The sequence below is a fragment of the Callorhinus ursinus genome, unplaced genomic scaffold (genome assembly GCF_003265705.2).
Source record: "Callorhinus ursinus isolate GAN/ISIS: 27379988/994484 unplaced genomic scaffold, GSC_fseal_2.0 scaffold10, whole genome shotgun sequence".
Lineage (NCBI taxonomy): Eukaryota > Metazoa > Chordata > Mammalia > Carnivora > Otariidae > Callorhinus > Callorhinus ursinus.
In genome coordinates, this window is record NW_027397072.1 from 9,168,082 (window position 1) to 9,190,588 (window position 22,507).

General features: G+C 50.4%; 1 protein-coding gene across 2 annotated transcripts in view; it reads left to right on the top strand.

Moving 5' to 3' along the window:
* LPIN1 (lipin 1) overlaps window positions 1-22,507 on the top strand; it is a 96,431-nt gene that overhangs the window by 14,067 nt on the left and 59,857 nt on the right. The window contains exon 1 of one of the 2 annotated variants that reach the window (XM_025867760.2): window positions 11,906-11,993. The exons of the other annotated variant lie outside the window; for it this stretch is intronic. The gene's annotated coding sequence lies outside the window, so the exon portion shown is untranslated. Of the gene's footprint in view, window positions 1-11,905; window positions 11,994-22,507 lie in introns of those variants that run through there. 2 annotated transcript variants of the gene reach the window in all.

The following is a 22,507-nucleotide window of genomic DNA, read 5'->3' on the forward strand; positions in this document are numbered from 1 at the left end:
CCCTTGCATCCTCCCTCCCTCCCTTCCTCCCTTCCATCCTTCCTCCCTCCCTCCCTCCCTCCTCTCTCTCTCCCTCCCTCCCTCCTCTTCCTCCTTATTCTTCTTTGGCACTTCTTTACTTTGTGGTACCACAAGATCTTCCGGATTCACCTGGTACTTCCCCTGTTCAGTCCCTGGAATCAGTTCTTCAGTGAACCCTAGTTTCCCTTATTGGAAAATGGTATTTAAAAACCAAGACCTGTGTGTGTGTGTGTGTGTGTGTGTGTATGTGTGTGTGTGTGTGTGTGTGTTCACTGCTACTGGAGTGTCACTGCTTCTAGTCCCTCTCAGTGGAAAGAGATAAACATATATGTGTATAGTAACCTATGCACAGACACACATGTATGTTGATCGATCTTATCTATTTATCCATCCATCTTATCTATCATCTATCTATCATCATCATCATCATCTATCATCTATCTATCTACTCTCCCATCCATCAGAACTCAAACTGAGTTCATATCTGATTCCAGTTCAGACCACAAGATACAATCTAGGATTTTCCCCCTTCACTTTTGTGTAGCATCTTTCTCCAACAGCAAGAAACTTCACTCCTATTATCTACAATTTATTTACTTATATTTTCAACCCCGGTACCCGGATGAAGCAGTTTCAGAATTGTTAATCCATGCCCCTGTGAGAAACTCATTTATCAACTGGAGGACAGTGTTTATATGCAGTTCGTGTAGTCGTTAGCCTCATGTTATCCAGTCAAAACACTTGCTGCCAGAGTTAGGTCAGTTCTTTTCTTCTCCATCCGCCTCAGTGTGATTCTGTGATTCATTTATAATACAGTTAGACTCATTTGAGTCACCACCTGCGTTCGGTCTTCACTCCTACATCCTGTTTGACTTTTGAAATTTACCGAAAGTGGTATTCTTTGCACTGTACAGTTCTCTGAATATTGACCAATGTATACAGCCCTGGATCCACCATCAAAGTTCCCTGCCTGGTGGATTTCTTGTAGATGGTATTTAGCTAGGGCATGCTGTTGTATTCAATCTGCCAATCATCTTTTAACTGGGGTATTCAATGTGATTTTGATATGGCTGGATTTAAATCCACCATCCTACCAGCTCTTTTCTGTGTGTGCCCCCTGTCCTTTGCTTTTTTCCCCTCTTCTTCTGCCTTCACTTATGTTCATTGAACACTTTTTTGTGACTCCATTTTATCTCCTTATTGACTTGTTATTTGTATCTCTGACCAATCGTTTTTTGCTAATTTCTGAAATGCTTATAATTTACATCTTTAACTGGACTTTCCATTAAAATAATATGATAGCATGTCATGTGTAGGGCAAGGACCTTGCAACAGCACGTCCCCAAGTGTTCCTTCCCATCCTCGGGACTTTCACTTTCACATTAGCACATAGCATCTCTACCATGCTCGCGCTAGACCAGGGGCTGAGACGCTATGTCACGTGGGCCGTAACTGGTCCACCACCTGTTTTATAAATGAAGTTTTATTGGACAGAGTCATGCCCTTTTGTTTATATATTGTCCCTGACTGCTTTTGTGCTATAAGGGGCAGAATTTAGTTGCAGCAGAGATGATGTGACTCGGAGTCGGCAAAGTCTACAGTATTTACTCCGGCTCTTTTGCACGGTTTTTGATGAGAAGTCCGCTGTAACGCTTACCTTGTTCCTCTGTGTAATGTGTCTTTTCTCTGGCCATCTTTGAGATTTTCTCTTTGCTTTTATTCTCAGTAGTTCAAGTGTGACATGCTTGTGTGTGCACGCGTGTGTGTATATGTGTGTTAGTGCTGATATTTATCCTGCTTGCTTGCCTGGTGTTCTTTGAGAATCTTGGATCTGTGATTTGCTGTCTGTCACTAATTTGGAAAATGCTAGGCCATTATTTTTTTAAAATATTTCTTCTGCCCTATTCTCTCCCTCTCTTCTCCTTCTGGGATTCCATTAGATGAATATTAGACTGTTTGATATTGACCCAAGCTCTTAGATGCCCTGTTCTCTTTTTTTTTTTCTCTTCTCTTTCTTTCTTTTTTCTTTGCATTTCAGTTTGGATAATCCCTAATTAGCTTACTTCAGCTTCACTGATTCTTTCCTCACTATGTTGAGTGTACTGATGAGCTCACTGAAGATGTTCTTCATCTTCATTACAGTATTTTTCATTTCTAGCATCTTCATTGGATTCTTACAGTTCTCATCTCTCCAATGAAATTACATATCTGATCTTGCATCATGTATACCTTATGTGTTAGAGACTTTTAACCCGTTAGTTTTTTAAAAAATCCATATCAGATACATCTGTGTCATACCTGAGTCTGGCTCCTACCATTGCTGTCTGTCTCTTGGGAGTGTGTTGGTTTTTCTCCTTGCCTTTCCATTTGCATCATAATTCTTTCTTGAAAGCAGACATCTTGGTGGAACTGTAGAAACTTAGACAACTTGTTTTTCTCTCCAGAAGGGGACCTGCTTTTCCTCCTGGTAGGCCTGCAGTGTGGAGTCCTGAGCTATTGCTGTGGTTACCCTCAGTGCACCAAACCTGTCAATTTCCTGCTGGAACACTTTGTGTTTTAAGGTGGGGGTGGGGGTTATCAGAGAAATGTCTGCTTGACTCTCATTTTTAGACCTTTCCCTTACACCGAACCTCAGAGAGGGTTCCTTTGTATGTTATTTTTTTTCTCTCTGTGCTGTTCTTGTTACCCCGTGGTTCTCGTTCTCATTAGCCTGACTGCGTGAGGTGGTGGAGGTAGAAATTTCTGTTGTTTTGATGAAGCCTCTGTGGAGGCTGGCTGCCTGTCCCTGGCTCTTAGAAGCCTGACTTCCTCAGTTCTCCTGTCCCTGTGCAGCAGATCTAATAGCAACCATAATTTTGAAGTAGTAGTGAGTGTATATAATATTTTGCAGTATCTGCAACAACTTTGAGGTGGCATGGAAATATCTGTGATTTTTTTGCTGGTGTTGGTCACAGGTCCTGTTACGACTACTGTGTTTTGTGGCCAACATTCATAATGGAAGGAGATGCTACTAAATTTGAGTTAGAAGTCAGTGAAATGAAGATTTAATTTTTTCCACATTAAGCTCATAGATTGGGGCTTTCTATCCATGGATGCTTTGGAGTCCTAACTAACCTAACTTTGAGAGAGAATTCACAGGATGAGGGATGGAAGGTAGTAATAATAACTTGCCCTGTGGCCAGAATCAGGTAGTGCTTCTCTCTTGAATTAATATAAGCTCCGTCCCCCCACCCCATTCTGTAAGCTTCCTGTCTTGGCTCACTGAACTGAGAGTCAGGAAAAGCCTGTGTCCTGAGGACAGCTGGGCCAGTGTTGAGGATGTATCATTAAAAAAAAAAAAAAAAAATCTCCTCCTACCCCAGAAAACCTCTCCACAAAAGGAGAAGAGAAAGAAAACGTTTATTGAATAAACATCGAACCAGAACATGATGTGTATCATAGGCAATTGGCTGGCTAAGAGATTGCAGTGACAGAAAGAAATTTCATCCCTTCCTATAGTCAGGCTGATACGACACATTGCGTAATGTTCTCAGGTTCAAAGACAACTAGTTCTCAAGCGGGAGGGACTGGACAGCACCATTTGTCACGCACACTTCATCCTAGCTTACCTGCTAATGGGGCGGCCCTCTGTGTTAATAGCTTATTGCCTCTATCCAAAGGGAAAATGAAACTTCTAGTATCCTTTGTGATAGGACCGAGTTCCGCACCTTGGAGCGAGGCATGGCACCTGCCGAAGTTAGGTACCTACCCTCCCAGGAATACTGGGAGAGAGACGTGAGATGTGTACATTTCAAAGAGATGGCTTCCAGGTCCCTGAAACATGTCGGAGTTGTACAGGTGCTCAGAGTAGAGGCTTATTTAGCCTTTAAGAAGATTTACTTACATCTCAAAAGATGTAAGAATTTATAATAAGTGTGCTATTGTAAATGCTCAGAGAAGGAATTTATAGGAAGTGTGGTATCGTAAATGCTCTAAGAAAAGAGAGGGGAGGCAATCTCTCTCCCTTAATGCACCAGGGAGGATTGCATTTTTTTCTCAATTCGGATTGACCCTTACACCAGCAAGGAGCATTCCGGCGGCATCTGGACAGTGCGTCTCACAAGACTCTGGGTGGGGGGGGGGGGGGGGGGGGGGGGGGGGGGAGGAGGCCGGGGGGGGGGGGCGGGCTGGGAAGATACTGAGGGAGTGCTCCCAGGGACCCCGAAGGAGGGAGATCCTGCTGCTCTACCATCTTTGATGTTCCTTGTAGCAGCCTGTTGTTTTCCTTATGTGTGATATTAATGTTCTGCCTCGGGTGAAAGGAAGGTCAGTTTAGCTCTCCTAAGGCCAAGGAACATGTTTTTAATCCAGGCAATTGACTTTCATTCTCCTAAGTGAGTGGTTCCTTCCTGTGCTAATTGAACCCAGCCAATCAATTCATCAGTGACTCAGCATGTCTTCTGAGACCTCCCTTCGGGCCCAGCACACACTGGACACTGGAGAAAAGAGGAGAAGAATAGGAGTTTATTCTCGCACACTAACCGGGGAGTCGCCCCCATAGTTGGAACACATGACCCTGAGAGCTCACCGTCCCCCATGCGCCTTTATTGTGCCTTCCTGGGTGCTGTTCCTTCGGCCCGAAATGCCTCCAACTGCACACAGTTCATCTGTCAAAAGTCTTCCCCATCCTGAAGGCCCAAACCTGATACCGTGTTTGTTAGCAGGCTCCTAAGTGTTCATAGTAAATATAAAAAATAGGAATTATCATTATTAGTATCAGGCTCACAGAGTGGACCATGTATATTGTACCGGACATTGCAGCAAATGCTTTCGATCGTGTATTCCTCCACACAGCCCCACGAAACAGGCATTTGTAGTAGAAATGGAAACTGGGGGTCAGAGAGGTCAGATGTGCCTTCCCCTAGATTACGTAACTAGCAAGAGGTGAAGCAGATCAAAAGCCCAGCTGGGAACCCCTCCCCTGGGTGGCTCCTAGGCCTCTGTGTGGACCCTGCCTTCTGGGCTTTTCCACAGCACTTCCCTCCTCTTCCAGAAAGGTACTCACTCACATCAAGGCTCTGATACCTGGCCGATTCAAGAAGGCCTGGAAGGAAGGCACAGTGCCTGGCTCACGGCCCCCAACTCCTTCAGCCTTTAGCACTGTGTCTGGGGTGCACTGGGTGAAGGAAAAGGGGATGCGAGCAGAACAGGGAGCTCTGGACCAGGGAGGGGCACATGACCTTAAGGTGGCCATCCCTAGGATGTCAGCGACCTAAGACTGTGTATACCAGGGTGAGAGGGTGACCTGGGTTGCTGGGATTTTTCTCTCGGAATGTTGGAGATAGAGAGGATCTGAGGGGGACGGTGTGTGAAGGCGAGAGGCGCATGGCGGGCTGTGGGCGGCCAGACTGATGAGGGAGGAGAACCCGGGAGGAGGCGAGCAGAGGCAGCAGGCTGCGGGGGAGAGAGGAGGCAGAGGTAACCCAGTGGGAAGGGACTGAGTACCAGAGATCAAGACCCACATCCAGAATCCTCTGCTCCTTTGAATATATCATGCTCCATTCACATACACACACACTCACTCACTTTGCTTGAGCTCGCTTGTATGGGTTCCATTGTATGGACACTTAGAAGAAATATAAGTTATATGGTGGCCCTTGGCATAGAGGGCTGGGAGAGGGGAAGGTGGGCTTTGAGAGAGACCGTGGTGGCCAGGATACAGGCCGGAGGGAAGTGGGCTCTTAGAACACTGGTTCTTGGAAGTGATTGGAGCCTGGAATCTCATGGGGAGTTTTGCAAGATACCATTGCTGGGTCCTGCCCCCAGAAACTGTGGTTAATGGATGTGGACTGTAGTCTGGGCATTGAGAGGTTTTTTGTTTTGTTTTTTGTTTTTTGTTTTTTAAAGAGAGAGCAAGTGAGAGAGAGAGCATGAGCAGGGGGGAGGGGCAGAGGGAAAAGGAGGGAGCGAATACTGGAATGCTCAAGCAGCTGAGCGCAGTGCCCAACTCAGAGCTCCCTCCCAGGATCCTGAGATCATGACCTGAGCCAAAATCAAGAGTTCCCCTGGGCACTGAGAGTCGTAACAGTTTCCCAGGTGATTCTAGTATGTGACACATTTTTGTTGGAAGCACTCCTTTAGAATATGAGGAGTGGGTGAGAATGTCCAGTTCTAGAATGATTTTGTTTATTCTAAGAACAAGAGATGATGAGATAGACGAGTTGAAATCCTCAGAATGTAGGGTTACTTTCCTCAACCAGCCCCAGGTTCTCGGTCAACAATAATTAAAGAGGTTGTATTTAGGCTGCAGGCAACAAGGAGGTGCCGATGTGGATGACTACAGGCAAGCAGCATTTAAATTCTGCACGTTACCAGATGTTATAATTTGTTGGCAGACCCAGTCCTTTTCTGCTTCCCTAATTGTCTTTTTTAGAGCTGACAAAGGATTGTATTACTCAGCATCATAGATCTTATCTTAACTGGTAGCGAAGTTCCATCGGCGGAAAAGCCTAGGAACTAGCTGAGCAGGAAGCTTGAGGCTGGCTCAGAGCTCACAGCAATGTAACAGGCTACTAGTCTCTTTGCAGGAGCCTGACTTTATTCTGGAGCCAGCTTCCCTCACCGAGGTCGGAGGTTGAATCACTATGCTTTGCTTTGTGGTCCAGGTTTCTGAAAGGGCTCTGCCTTCACGACCTCACCTGAGCCTAACTACCTCCTCGTCTCCAAATGCCCTCATATGGGGAATTGGGGCTTCAACATATAAATTGGGGGGCAGTGTGGGGGGGAGAACATTACCATGCAGTCCATAGCAAATGCATTTCCCAGTTAACTCCAAATATGTTTTCTTCTTGGGTAGATTCAGCTAGGATACACTAATATGGCCTTGCCAATGGTTAAAATATTAGAAATTTAGAGACACTGATTATTGGTTGTTGTCCCAAGTTCCCTAAGTGGCCTCATTCCTACCACCTCATTTGTCCTGCCCCGGCCCCTCCTAACCTCCATAATCCAGCTGGCCCCTGCTCCACTCTGCCTGGTGTCGGTTCTGACTGGCAAAGGCTCAGGTCTTTCCCGATGGGGTGATGATCAATTTGGGACTGGCAGAGACAACTGTTTCCTGTAAGCTTGGGGACAAGCTGGGAAGGGTCAAGTCTATAGAGTAAACTGAGACACACTGATCTGGAGCTCACATTCTAGGACACAACTTCCAAGGTGTGTGGGCTATTTTGCAGAGTTAAAAACAAAACAAAACAAAATTTAACTGAGTAAATTTGAAAATCAAATTAGTTTTATGAAGCCATTCATGAATCAGGCAGCATCCCATCTGCAAGTCAACAAGGGAGCTCGGAGGAGTTGTACAAAATACAAGGAGAGTGGGGCAAGAAATTAGCAAAAGAGAAGAAAGGATTGTCTCAGGCCAGGTCACTTCCCCTAAGGAGAAGGACAGGAGTTCTTACGAGGTGGATTACCTCATCTTGCTCTACTGGATGGAGAGGGTCTGTGTGATAGATCACCTCTTCGGTGCTGACCGGAAAATGTCAGATTTATCGGCTTAAAATTCCACTCCTGAAATTGTAGGAGTTTTCCTCTTGGCTTGCGGTTCTGGGGGCAAGGGATTCGTCCAACTTGGGCGGGTGGCTTCCATTTTAGCAACAGAGACCTGGGTCCTGCAGGCCCGGAGTGCACCAGGAAGAGGGACCAAGGTACTAGTCTCAGCGAAAATCTCTTTTGGACCTTGCCTGGCTCCTTAAGAATCTTCCCCATTTGTCCAGAGGAGAAAGGATGTCCCAGCGTCTCCTGATTGCAGGGGACACAGGCTGGGAGCCCTGCCGGGGCAGTCATGGGACTTGCTGTGGTCCCCCTCACCTCATCGGAGGCCAGCCAGGACCTTCCTTCACCCCTGCACACACCAGACTGTTCTGCACAGGCGGTTCCTATGCCCACGGTTCTGCTCCTCCACACCCGGCTTAGATTAGCCCAGATGAGGGCCTGCTCAGGGCACCAAGGTCAGCTGAACCGGCCTCCTGGGGGCTGGAGTGGGTCGAACCTGCGGCCGGCCGTGTACAGCCCTTCAGGTCATGGCAGCTCTGGCCGGGGGGACAGTTCTGTGTGTATTTGTGCGATTGGCCATGATTCCGACCCCAAACCATCCGCTCACTGAGGTCAGACGCCTTGTCTGGTCTGCTCCCTGGTGGAGCTCCTAGCACTTCACGCAGGGCCTGCTCTAGAGAGAGTTGGTGTGGGCCCAGCGGGCCCTGTCCCAGAGCAGGCCCTCTGGGTGAGCCGCATCTCCCTGTGCCCCAAGCCTGGGGGCTCCCTTGCCTCACGGCTGCACTGCACACACAGCTCCTATGCATCCTCAGCCGCTCAGCACGTGCTCAGGGAGGATACATGATGCTGTCTAATCCTCTGTAGGGTGAATTGGGTGGTGTGGCCTCCAAGATCCAGCTGTAGCCCACCGTCAGCCCCGCCCCTTTATCTCCCTGGGACTTCTTTTGCTCTCTTGGATGCCTCAGGCCTAATCGGCATCCTCCTTCCAGTTTGGGGGTGAACCTTGGTGCTTTGGTTGAGGACATTTGATTTCCAGGCCCACCATCCCCCTCCTCCTCTCTGTGGGACTCAGGGCCCCCCACGTCTGCTTGTTCCCCCCTTGAAACTTGCTTTGGTCAGCCCACCCACCTGCACCCAGGGGACCCACTCTGTCTCTGATGGCTGCCAGGCTGCTCTGTCCCCTACCCTTTGAGGGGGGGGTGAGGTGACATCAGGTGGTTAATGGTTCCCAGCTAATTCTTGAGGCCCTGAGCAAGGGGGTGCCTGTGCTGAAGTCACCTACCTCATCAGGCCTCCCCCCACCCCCAACCCCAGGCCAAGGACCGGCCTTGGACCCTGAGGAGATCCCCTCCCTTCCTGAGAGCCCAAGTCAACCCTGCCAGAGATCAAGAGATCAAGTGCAGCCCTCTGGGGGAAAATTCACTCTTCTTTCTTTCGTGTCCTTCCTGCCCCGGGGCATTTGCAGAGCTAACGGTGGATGCCACTCCTTAGAGCCATCAGGAGACCAGTCATCCGTACACCTACTGACAATGCGCGCTGAGGTCCCGTGAAGAGGGGCGTTCACCTCTCCTGTCCCCCCTCCCCTGTGCAGAGCCCTTTCCATTGTGTGGGTAATACATCTGGAAAAGTTCAGAGTTCCCAGGATAAATCAGTTATTATCCCTGGCTAAACGGGGGTAGTTTTCCAGCTAGAATAGGGCTGCTTTTAACCACTCTCCTCACTTTTTATGCACAGAAAAGCTGCTGCAGCTGGGGAGTTGTCATTGTTTGCTACTCTCTGGGTGTCCCTCCTGGGGGGCGGTGCTCAGCAGCCTGTTGTGTCCTGATGCTGAGTGAACCTGGTGGTCTCTCTGGATCACAGTGGGGCTAAACACTGAATACCTACCTCCTTCTGGGAGTCGCCACTCCCTAATATATGGGGTTTTTAGAATTAAAAAATCTTTCAAGCCAGCCACTGTGCCATGAATTTTACACGATGGACTTTTCCATTCTCAAAGTGGATCTGCCTCCCATTTTCCAGGTTGTGAAACTGAGTCTTTAGAATCAAGGATGTGTGTGCTGCTTTGCCCTGGCTTCACTCAGCCCTTCCTTCCTCCTCCTGCTGGAGACTGGAGCAAGTTTACTCATCTCTGTGGTTCCTTCTTATCTTCCGAGTTGGCCTGAAGGCGGCAGGTGCAGGGATTGGCCAAGGGGATCACCTCAGCTCTTCCTGGCTGAGTCACAGCCGGGTCACCAGCCTAGTAGCTGACAACACAGAAAGGGCCCTCCCAGGGGGACTCCAGACAGGGCAGGATCAGAAAGTGAAATGTAATCTAGTGCATGTTCTCTCCTGGAGGCTTGTCTGAAAAAATTTCCCCCTTCAGCATCTGGCTCTGTTTAGATACTGTGGCAGTAATAGCAGGAGAAGTGCCTTTCCCGAAGTAGCAGGCTAAGCTTGGCATCCATCAGACTTCGCTTGGGGTGACCCGGGGTGAACCTCAACCCCACTCTGCCCCACGTTCATCATCTGTAGAATGAGTGTTTTGGCCTGGATTTTCTTATGTGTTTAGACCTCTAGTCTCCAAAGTTTAATAATTCAAGATCTATTTTAAGCAGAGTCTTCACTTAAGTGGCCTGAAGTTGGACTTTCCCTCCAGAAAGCTTTTCCATTAGGGTAGCCTTGCTTCTTGACTCCGAGGCCAAATACTCCCTAGGAGAGTGGGGAGCGTAACAATGCTTCCTTCTGGGGCCCTGCAATTTGCCGGCAGCCGTGGTGACCTCTCCCCTTTGGTCTCGGAGACACATCCCTGTGGAGGAATCTCACCTGTTAACAATGATCCACTTTGTAGCCCCCTCCTCCCAAATGCCAATGGGAAGGGGTCACCTGCTTTCCTGGGGACAGGCTGCCTGGATGGGAGTCACCCCAAGGCCAGCGTGAACGCACCCACCGATGGCCAGCTGGAAGAAGACACTTCACCTGGGCAGGTGACCCCCGTCTTCTGTCTAGAGCCAGCCCGACTTCTCTAAAGATGCTTTCCCGACTTCTCCTCTGGGATGGCCGAAAAGCATCTCAAACTTAGCGTGGCCAAAACTGCACTCCTGGATTTCCTTCCAGGCCTGCTTCTTCTTCCTTCCGGATCTCAGTAAACAGCACCATTATCCCCCAGTTGTTCAAGCTCCACATGGGGATTTAACCCTGGATTCGCCACAGCCACCCCACCCATACATCCACCAATCCATGGGTTTACTTACCTCCAAAAGGTATTCGAAACCTTTCCACTCCTCAGGACCGCCTCACCCCGCCCACCAGTCTGAGCCATATCACCTCCTCTGGCTTCCTGTAGTGATGCGTGTGCACTTCCAGCCTGGCCCCCTACACTCCATTTTCCACATAACAGAGAAGTAGTTTTAAAAAATCTAAATTAGATTGTATAATTCTCAGGCTTAAAACCCTTCTTGGAATATCTAAACTTCTTAGTTGGCCTACAAGATCCCAAAGATTTGGTCCCTGCTACCCTCCCAGCTACCTCATGGCTCCAGCCATTCACAGAGGGCTGCCTCAGGACCTTTACACATGCTTTTTCTGCTCTCTAGAAAGCTCTGCCCCAAATCTTTGTAGGACTCTGGTGTTTCTTGTCATTTAGGATTTCTATTCAAACATGACCGCCTGTGATCATCTGATCTACATCAGGTAGCCACAGATTGTTTTCTTCATTATTCGTCCATTGCCTGTCTCCTTGCTGGAAATGGAAGCTCCGAAGGAGCAGGGGCCCGTCTCTTGTTCTTAGTGTCTGGAACAGAGCCTGACAACTATTTGCTTAATGAGTGGATGAAGCAGGAGTGCTTGGTCATTTGAATAAAGGATGAAGGTGAACCAATGTTGAAAAGATAAGTGTAAGTTGCAATTTGGCCAACAAGGTGGGCTGCCACGACATGGTTGTAGAAACTAAGACCCTGGGTCAGAAAGGTTATGGGACTTGCCTGGGTCCCACCGCTTTTGAAGAGTAGGGCCCAGATGGCAGCCCGCCAGGCCCTGGGGGGTTTCGGAGCGCCTTACCTGGCTGCCCTAAAGCTGATGTTGAAAGCCCCCTGAATTCAGAGGCTTCCGGGGACATGTCAGTCTAGCCTGGTGAATTAAATAAATGACTTTGGCTTTGGATAGGATAATCAGAAACGTGGCCTAAGATGCCGTGCCCAACAGGCGGTGGGCGCTGAAGAAAGGGCTAGCGGACTGATGCCTTGCTTCGAGGGAGGCTGGGCGGCCTGGGGCCAGGCTGGCCCTGAGAACTGCCGAGCGGCTCGCGCCTCGCGCCTCGCGGGGGCCCTCGCGCGGCCCCGCTCGCCCCGCCCCCGCCCCGCCCCCGCCCCGCCCCCCGCCGGCGGGGGCGGTCGGCAGTGACAGCGAGCGCGCGGCGGACAGAGAGTGTTTTCATACAAAGGCGGCCACGCGCGCGGCGCCGCACGGTGAGTAGACGCCTCCGCGCTGTCCGCCGCTCGCCGAGCCCCAGGCCGAGCCGCCGCGGAGCCCTGGCCGCTATCAGGGAGGGGCCGCAGCCTCGGCAAGGCCGGGCGGGGCGGGGCGGGGCCCCGAGAGCGGGGGGCGCGCGGCGGGGCCGGAGCGGGGCCGGGGGACGGGGCCGACGCGACGCGGGAGGACCGAGCTCGGTCTCCGCGGCCCTTTGGGGGAAAGTGCTTCGGGGAGGGCGGCGGAGAAGCAGGCCCGGGGCCCGGGCGGCGTCGCCAGCATCCCTCGGGCCTTCCCTTTCGGGGCGCACGCAGGGCTGACCTTGATCCGCCTGGCGGTCCCCGGGGAGGGGGTCTGCCGAGGGACCCCGGGACGGCGGGACCGGCTCCATCCAGCGGGGACGGGTGGGTTCGGGCTGTGCAGCGGGTAGTCCCTGTCCCTGCGGTGCGCCCGGAACTTTTATGAAAATGTTCCCCGGGGCTTAGGATTCTTGCTCTGCAGCGGAGGAAACTGAGGCCCAGGGAGGCTGACCTACGTGACCAAGGTCACACAGCTGCTGGGCGGCAGGTTGACCAGGGTTGGAATCCGGTTCTCAGGTTACCGTGTGGTTCCTTCTCTGCCAGGCCTCCGTGCATCTTTCCTGTGGCCCAGTGGGTGCTAGGCCTGGTTAGTTCCATCACATGCCCCTGCAAAGAATTTTATTTTGGGGAAGGCCAGGAAAATGTAGGATGCAAAGTAGTGGTTTGGAAATAACTCTAAGTGCCTTAGCGCTGCAGTGTAGGTAACTGGCGGCTAATTTATGTGGAGAATAGTCGCTGGAGAAAGCAGATGTCAACCCCATGTTTGACCACCAAACCGGAAACTTGAACTAAAAAAACCTGGCAGATTGACTCAAGAGAGTTTATTAGCACCCAGTAGTCTCCCCAGGATAGTAGGAGTATTTTGGAAAAGATGAGAACTTGTAACAGTTTTTTTTAATCTGAGGAATGGCATGATTGTGAAATTTACTATTTATCTGTTTTTCTATAATTTGGGTCCTATGAATTAAAGTAAGCAATTGAGGAATGGGTAGTAATTGAGAAATAAACACACCCTCCACCCTACCCACCCCCCCAAAAATGTTGGAAGAACTGAGAGTTTGTTTTATGGTTCTGTATTTTGATAATTCTTCATATTTGTCAACATTTGTATTATTATCCAGCCTTTTTGTTTATGGATGTGTGTTTTGGAGCTTTTCTTCCTGTTTGTATGTTGTAGGGCTGGGTAGTGTTGTGGAGCTGGGCCTGGCCAGAGCCTTGAACCTGAACTTCGTGGGTCGTGCCAGAAACTTGAACCTGAATTTAGCTCTGCCTGAGCTTGCTGGAGGCCCTTGTGCAAGTGTGCTCCCCATTGCAGGTCTCATTTATCAAAATCTCGTCACTCTAGAAAAGAACGTGCTGCAAGGCACAAACCTACCTGCTGAGTCCAGTAGCACAGGACAGAGCTTGAGGGTTCATGGGAGGGCCTGAAGGATCTCTGCGTCCCGGGGGGACCTCAGGAATGGCTGGGGAGAGTTCTCCCTGGATGGGGTGAGGATGGCCGGGCTGGCCTGGGCTGGCCTGGCCTGGCCTGGACAGAGGGAGGTCTGTGGGCCCAGCCCTTGTCTGGTGAGCTGCACTCAGAGCCCTGGACCAGAGGGAAGGGGAGGGCAGGAGATGGAAAAATAGTTCAAAGAGGCCACCCTGGGCCTGCGGGGTGCTGAGTCTAGTGCTTTGTAGTTACACTGGGCCAAAGACTTAAATTCTCTGAGCCTTGGTTTCTTCATCTATGAAGTGTGGAGATAATCATACCTATTCAGGAGATCATTGTAAAAATTAACTGAGATATACAAGAGATATACAGGGTCAGTGACTCACTGTGGTGGCTCTTATCTTAGGGAGGAACACAGGGTACCAGTGAGGAGGGCTGTTTGTAGGGTTGAGACAGTTCTGACCGACACTGGCCCCTCCCCACCGCCCCCCTCCTATTGTGAGTTGGCCTCTCCTGGATCCTCTCTCTTCTGGGTTCAGGGTACACAAGACAAACTGATTGGGGCAAGCATTCGGATGGGTATGGATGAGGGTTGCCGGCAGCTTCTTGCAGGGGAGGGCTGGTGGACCAGGCGGTGGGCGGGGCGGGGGGGGGGCAGTCACACCAATTGGAGAAGCTTTTGGAGCATTTTTGAGAAACACCGAGAAGGCCGCAATCCAGTTGGGACACTGAGGCTAGTGCCTTGACCTGTTTGCACATCAGCTCCCTCAGTGTGACTGGGGGACGTCCGTATGCGTTCGGAGCTGTTGAGGTATACAGGAGGTCAGGATGGATCAATGGCGCACTGTCAGCACTGGGGCGAGCTCCCTGGGAAGGGGGACGTCACACTTTACGTTTTACTGAATTCTGGCTCGGTTTATTATGGGGTAAGCCCACTCACTTAAAATTGGAATGGCATTTGTGAAAAAAAGTCAGGCAAGGCCCAACTTAATTCTTCATTTATGGAAGACTCCAAGGGCCTATTGGCTGGCCATTTCTGAAATGGAAACTTTCTAAGCTGTGAGTGAGGGGCCTGATACCTGCTTTAGCACCTGGCAGCAGGTCCAGCTCAGGGGGACCCCAGGGCCCTGAAGGCACCCTCGGTGTCCTGATGTCATGCATCGGCCTGCCCACCTCCTTCCCCTGGCCTCCCCACTTACCTGTGCACCGCCTCCTCTTCCCACATCCTCCCCCTCCCCGCTCCCCACCTTTTATTCAACAAACTAAGACATAAGAAGTGAGCAGGGGTAGAGGCTGGGCTGGGCTGGGCTGTCAGCAGGCCGGAGTACCAACTGGAGTGTGAGTGTCCTGAGGAAGAGGGCAGCTCTGCACAGAGCTCGGGGTCTAGGCATAGGTCAGTGTTTGTCCCAGTGTAGTTTGTGACCTCCTGGTCATAAAGTCAGTTTAGTTGGCCCCCAGACATTTAAAAAAAGTGAAATAGAAGGGGAGATATCAGATATTGCTTTGTCAAACTTGTTTTAGCCTGTGATATGTGTGTGTGTGAGTGTGTGTGTGCGCGTGAGTGTGTGCGTGTGTGTGTGTGTGTGTGTGTGTGTGTGTGTGTGTGTGTGATCACGTGCTCCAGTGGAGGGAGGGAGGGTTGGTGAGTGAGGAAGAGTGCATGGGTGTGTGGGGAGGGGGACCGCACAACCACAGGCTCTGGCTTCCTCCTGGCCCACGGCAGCCACTGCCTGCTGGGGACTGGCTCAGGGTGGCTGGGCCATGTCCACTGCCCAGCTGAGAGGTCGGGAGGAAGTGAATGGACGGGGCGCAGGCTGGAGAGGAGCAGGGAGCTTTTCAGCCTGGTGATCATGGCCACATCTTTTAACCCCTTGACCAAGTTGTGTGATTCCTCCAACAACTTAGAATTTTTTGCTGGTACCGAATGCTGGGGCTTTCCAGAAAAAAGCTAGAGGCTGTTAGAACAGTCATGGCTCTGTATCAGCTGTCTGTTTGCTCCTTAGCGTGATGTCCTCTGCATCGCTCACGAAGCTGACTACAGACCCTGTGATCGAGACACACCTGTTTGCTGGCCGCTTCTGGGACACTGTGAGCACACTGACCCCGTGTGCCTTGTTCCCAGAGGTCCCTCTATCTCCTTAGATATGTGTACTTTCTCTTTTTGGCAAAATCTTTCTCTGCATTCACGGGTCTCACTAGGCGTACCCTTTGGTTTACAAGAGACAAGATACAAGCAACAGAGGTCAGGGGATAACAGGGCGCAGCTGCCTCAACAAGACGTTCTCCTTGGCAACTGCTTCTGCAAAAGAATTCCCTGCTGGTGAATTCTGCATAATCGCAGAATGCTGCCCAATCTCGCGGTTGCTTTTGGGCTCAGATTTTTGAACAGATGTACTATTACGCTATGGTAATAGAAACATACCCTTCTACCATTTCTGTATTAATTTTAACCTATGAGATTCCTTGCCCCTCTCTTTTTGGGAGGGTGCAATTTAAATAGTTAAGGCAAGAGCCTTCATTTGGAGTCCAGGAGCCATTTGTGACCACAGGATTAGCACGTGGCTTGCATTTGGTGCCTGTACTTTGGAAAGTACTTTACATACGCCACTAATCCTCTGAGGCGGACAGTGTTCATCCCGTTTTACAGATATGAAACTGAGGCTCAGGTTAATAATTGGCTCGTGGTCACAGGTTGGTGGGTGGCAGAGCGGGGATCTGAACGTCAACCACCTGCCTCCAGGAGAGTCTTCATTCTTATCCCCTGAGCTGTAGGCAACACTCTTGAACATCAGGTGATAGGTAACCCTTCATGAACTGCTGGAGTGGAGTGGGTGGGGGGTCATGCAGAAGTGGAAGGACATTCTTTTTGACCAAGACACAAACATGGACAGAGAGCACCTGCAGGTTTGTAGAGAGAGGGTGCAAACCTTGCGCTCGTTTAGTGAGTTAAATAGTTAAGAGCTGGAGGATCGGGGTCTAAACCTGGAGCGGTTTGGCCTGGCACATTGGCCGCCCTGTAGTGTAGATATCTCCATCCCCTACTGTCCAGGCCTTTGGTGCTCCTTGGCGGGGACCCGAGAACACTCATCACATGGGATTATAAGATCCAAGCGTTGCAAAATCCCAGTGCTGGAGGAGCCGAGTGGTCACCCTCTGACCTTTCTGACCAAAGCAGGAACCCCCTGTCACCCCATCTTGTTCCAGCAGTTCCATTGACCGGAGACCCCAACACTGAGGGGCCAGAGTTTTCCATCCCTCACCCAGTTCTCTGAGGTCTCTAAAAGTTACTGTTCAAGTAATACATATGCATGTAAAAATCAAAAGCCAGAACCAACACTATGGACATATTAATGGTGAAAGCGAAGGTCTGGTTTCCCAGACTTGGTCCCCAGGGCTCAGCCTGGGGACCTTGTTTGGTATGTAAATCAGTCCCGATTTTTTTTTTTTTTTGTGTGCATCTCCATATGTGTAAATGTAATTCTTAAAAAAATGGATTCATTTTATCAATATTTTTGTACCCTTTCACTCAATATACCTTTGTGGTTTTAGTATTTGTGGGACTACCTCTTCCTGTTTCTTTTTTTTAAGCAGGCCTATGATATTCTGTTACATTGTTTACTTAACCAGAGTCCTGCAGATATTTAAATTGTTTCTAATTTTCCCTATTACAGTCAATGCACAATTATGGTTTTGTACATGGATCTTACAGCAGGAGGATTGCTGGGGAATTACATGCCAGAAATGAATGTGCCCCAGTGCTCACCTTGTTTATTACCCACCAGCAGTGGGTGATGACTTGGTTTCCCCAGCTGTCACCAACTCTGCGGTTTTTACGAGATGCTCTGAGTCTAGACCATCTGAGAGGCCGCCTTTGCGTATCTTAAACTATGAATGCGGTTGAGTATCTTCTCATGTATCACTGACCGAATGGACTTCTCTCTCTCTGACCTCTCCCTGTATTTTGCCCATTTCTCCTATTGGGTTAGTGTGAGGCCATCTTAAACGGACTTTAATCTTGTAGAGATGGGTGGTGGTAGCAAAAACTGCAGGGTCATGAACACTGTGGCCAGGGTTTTGAATTTTGGCAGAACTTCCAAGAAAGCAGAGGTTCTTGGCAAGTTGTGAAGTCCAGAGAAAGCGTCTGTCGATTTTGGGTGAAAAGCCGATTTTTCTGATGTAATCACTAGGCAAGAAGTTATGAGACCTCCATTCCCTCATCTTGACAATGCGTTCGCTGCGCTACGCTTCTGGAACCGCACAAGATTGCTCTCGTGCATCTGCCCTGTGCCGGGAATTGTACAGATTAGCTCCAGCGTGGGGCACTCCTGCCCCTGGTTGGGGGGGGGGGGGCGCTTGAAGGAGGAGAAGAGTCCCCAGGCCTTTGCTCTTTGTCCTGCACAGTAGGCAACAGCCCCCTCCCCTGGGACACACACTCTCCACACCTCCCGTGCACCCTCCCCCCTGCAGGGTCCTCCTGGAGCTGGCTCGCCCCTTCCCCTGGTCCTGAAGCTGAGCTATGATGAGGAGAACTCTGTATTCTCTGCCTGCTTAACTCAGGAAGGGCTTTGGTGGGGGAATGCTCAGCCCAGCTGGTTTTTTTGCTCCATCGCTTCTGCAGGAAGCATTAGTCTGACTTGCAAGCTTTCTAGAAGCGTCTTGAGCTTTTCTAGTGAATTTTCTTATTTTGGAGGGGAGTATTTCCTGGAGCATGCTGGCCTGCCAGCGAAGTCCCTGATTCCCCAAGAGTATTGACAAGCACAGAACTTTACTCTTTTGTTTAAGAAGCTTGTCTTAGCACTGGGGTGAGGGACTGTGGAGCTACTCACGGAAGCTGGTGGGCTTCCTCAGTCCAGAACCCTCAGGGAGGGAAGGAAGTGTCTCTCTGAGGCCCGGCTGGGGTGCTGACAGCGCGTTCCTAGCATGTTAGGGTGCAAGGGGCAGTCGCTTTGCTGTCCTCTGACGGCCTCAGGACAACGGGGAGAATGCAGAATGAGACCTCCTGGGCCTTCAAGGACCTGTGGGGAGAACCCCAGGGAGGCAGCCTTTATTGCGTTCTTGAGGAAGAACAGTCCTGACTAAGAGCCGAATGGCTTAAATACTCCTAGGGACAGGGTGCTCACTCCCCAAGGCAAATTCTTCAGTTTTTGGGAAAGTAATAAAGGGACCTCAATATTGAGTCATTGAGAGGCACCTGGGTGGCTCAGTTGTTAAGCGTCTGCCTTCGGCTCAGGTCATGATCCCAGGGTCCTGGGATTGAGCCCCGCATCGGGCTCCCTGCTCGGCGGGAAGCCTGCTTCTCCCTCTCCCACTCCCCCTGCTTGTGTTCCCTCTCTCGCTGTCTCTCTCTCTCTCTGTCAAAAAATAAATAAAATCTTTTAAAAAAATTCAGTCGTTGATAACTGAGCCAATTAAGATAGAAGACTTCCTGCTTCTCAAGGACGGGAACGAACTTTCCCTGGGGCCATACCCACAGCCAGGTGCGAGGTGAGCATCTGTGAAATCTTTGCTGCCTGAAAGGAGGAATGATCTGGGCAGGAAGGGGGGCCGCGGTATTGGTCTCTCACTCACCTGTCCTCAGAGACAACTTTCAGATATTTACTGTAGATCAGGATAAAAAGAGGAGGAGGAGATTTTATCCCTGAGTATTCAGACTTTACTAGCAAAATCTCTGCCCTTTTTCTTCGACTGCGAAGGAATGAGCCCCTTTCAGGGCTCCTGCTTTACCTGTGGGCGCGGCTGGCCTGCCACTCTGGGACCGACCGGCGCGCACAGGCCTATCTCCGGAGCAAGCAGACCCATTTCCAAGCCAGACGCTCACTTAGGAAAAAGAAATAAATCGATTCAGATGTACCTCTTGAATCATCTTGGCCTCATTGGAGAAGTGAAGATATTGGCACTTGCTGTGCATTACACTTCCCTGCATATGGAATATGAAGTCTGTGTGTGCTTCCCTATACATAGATAGGACCGTCAAGTCATACAGGAGGGTTGTAGGATTGTCACAATGCTGGATACAGACTTACCCTGGATTCCAATGCTGTTCTGTCCCTTCCTTGCCCTGGGACCCTGAGCAAGTTACATCAACTCTAAAGCTCCATTTCCTTCTCTGCAAGATGGGGAAAATTCTATCCTTTGCATCATTATGGTAAACAAGTAGTTTAAACTCTATTATTGTCACCTCCCCCCCCCCCCCCCCCCGGGGCAGTCCCAACCTCGGTGGTGGGTGAGAATGGGCAGTGGCTTGTGTCACACGGGTTCGCTGCTGTATCATCTTTGCCTGGTGTTGCTGGAAAACTCTGGATGTTTAGAAGCCTCTCAGATGTGCTCCTTTAACCAAAGCAGGTGGCGGGCTGGGACCTGACAGTTAAATTGGTCAGTGTCTGTTGGCCCTTGAGATCAGCTTGTTGTGTATCCAGGTGTGTCCCTGCTACTGATAACAGGAACATGAAGCGGGAGGCCTCACCCCGGGCTGATGTGGGGTTGGTTTTCCAGTCGAGGAGCTCCCTGGATGTACCATAAACCTGGATTCCACAGGTGTTCCCTAAGCACCTGCCGTGAGGGTAGCAGGGGCAGAATGCATGTGTGTGCAGGCACTGGATGAGAGGCAGGCTGGTCCCAGGAAATGATGAATCATTCTGAGGATGAACGTGCCAGAAAAGTCTCTTGACATAAAGGAGGCTGTTTTGACTTTTTAGTCCTTGAGGTTTTGGTTTACCTCCCAGGGGACCGTGAGGTGGACTAGTGAAGAGGGTGTGAGTACTTGTGAAAATACCACATTGAGAGCCAGCGACCAAGTCTGATTGGTCTAGTCACTTACTCAGGGAGGTAGGGACACCGGTAACGTTTGCCCCCAGCTTTCCAAGGGCAGAGACCTTTTCTAGGGCATCATTTTGTGTCACGCTCACGATGACAGCTGGTTAGGTCCCGTCAGAGACATGGTGTTCATACCTCGCTCCCATGCACAGAGCTTGCAAATTTTGGCCATCTGACCCCAAGTTTTGTATGGTTTCTGTTTTTCAGCCTCTTATCCTTTGTGTTTCATGGCCTGCTTTTTTGGCAAGAAAAGCCTTACGAGCCTGTTACTTAAACTGTGTCTGCAGCGAATTTCGTTTGGGGCATTGTCTTCATGAGCTTTACGTTCCTGGGAGAGAATGACTGCCATTCTTAATTTCTTCTAGGTTTTAAATCGTAGCACTGGCCCCCTCGTTCTCGGAGTTGCTGCGCTGCTTCTGGGGTGGTGGGTCTGTACCTTGCGGTCTGCACATCTGGACTGTTTTTGTGATGGGACAAAAAACCCCCAAACAAACCCCTTCCCCCTCGCAACCCTTGGTTTCTTGCTTGGGATGAAGGCTTGATTTCATGTTGTTGCTAAGGCCACGTCACAGAATCGTGAACTTAACAGCACCACCGAGTTCTTGAAGTCCCTCCACAACCTTTTTTGCCAGAGGGTGGTTTAGACTCTTTGATGAGACCACCACTGATGGCGAGCTCACTCCCTCTAATGAGTCAGCTCTCCGTAGAAGCTTGGTCTCCTAGACTGTGCTTTCCCTGCCGGCTCCGGAAGGTCCTCTCTGTAATTCTGACTCTAACTGCAATCTGTGACCATCTCTACAGCACTGGATATCCTGTCCACATGGGCTGGACATTATTTGACATTTGGATCTAAACGATTGCCATCGGTTTTGCTAAAGCCACACGGCTGACTTTCTTTGACTGGGCGTCACCCATTTATACCAGTTTCATGCACCGATTGGGGGGAGGCAGCACTATGCAGAGAACAGGGGAGTCTCGGGGTTCAGCCTGGGCTCCTGCCCTCAACTCTGCTACTGGTCGCGCCACCCTGAACATCACGCAAACCTGGCACCCTGGGCTCCTAATCAGAGAGGGGGCAGTAAAGTTGGTTTCGAGTGCTGCACAGGGTTGCTTAGATTTTTAGCACATGAGCTCAGAGCTCGCTCACGTGAAGGTTTTCTGTGCCTTGTGAAGTGCTGTACAAATGTAGCGTGGAGGTTTGCATGGCCCCTTTCCTGGGACTCACTTAGTGATATGTCAAGGGTTTGGAGCATAAACGTGGGCGCTGGTCTGATGACTACAAGAGTATTCCTCTCCAGAGTTGGTGGAGGGCACGCGCCGTGGTGCTCCAAGCCCACTGGAGTCTTTCCCATCATCATCATTTTGTCCTCCTCGCCTCCAGCCATTACCCTGGGGTTCGCGGCCCTGGTGTCAGGGACGAGGCCTGCTCAGCCAGGCCGCACCTGCAGCTCCACCGAGAGCCTCATGAAAATAAGGTTCGGCCTTGGGGCTGTGATGAGGGACAAAAAGTTTACCTTGTATATGCAGTAGGTTTGTGTCCTCAGAGAGCCTGGAATTCCGTTTCATTTTGGATGTCCTTTCGAAGAGGAATCAGAGGTTAGCGTCTGCTTACACTCAAGTGTCATTAGGTGGTTTTTCCTAGCTTGCTCTCGGTTCCTCATTTCTCTTTGCGTGATGGCTTGCCAAGCCATTGCTCATTAAAACGCACCTGTGTGGCCCCGACAGCCCAGAGGACCTGGCTGTGTCCTGGGGAAGTGAAGCTGCCTCTACACCACACACTCGGCCCTCCCACCGCCCACTGCTCCATCCCGGCTCCTGCAGTGGTCCCCAGAGGTCCTGTCTCTGAGCTCCAGTCCCTGACTCGTGGCATACGTTTGGAACGTACGACGGAGGCAGCTTTGACCCTGCATCCCCTGTTCCCATGGTACCAATGGAAAGGTGTTCCAAACCAATAAAGCACTTTCACTTTTGGAAGACCATCACCCATATAGATTTAATTCAAATAAATCATCCCAGAGGTACCTAGTTTCATGGACGGAAAAAAATAAAATAAAATAAAATTCGGCTCCCGGCAGATATTGAAGAATGTAGTCCAGTACAGCCTGAGGAGTCAAGAAACGTGGCCATGTATGACTTCAAACATTTCCTGGGCCCCTGGGACGGGCCAGGCACATCGTGGGGGACTGGGCGC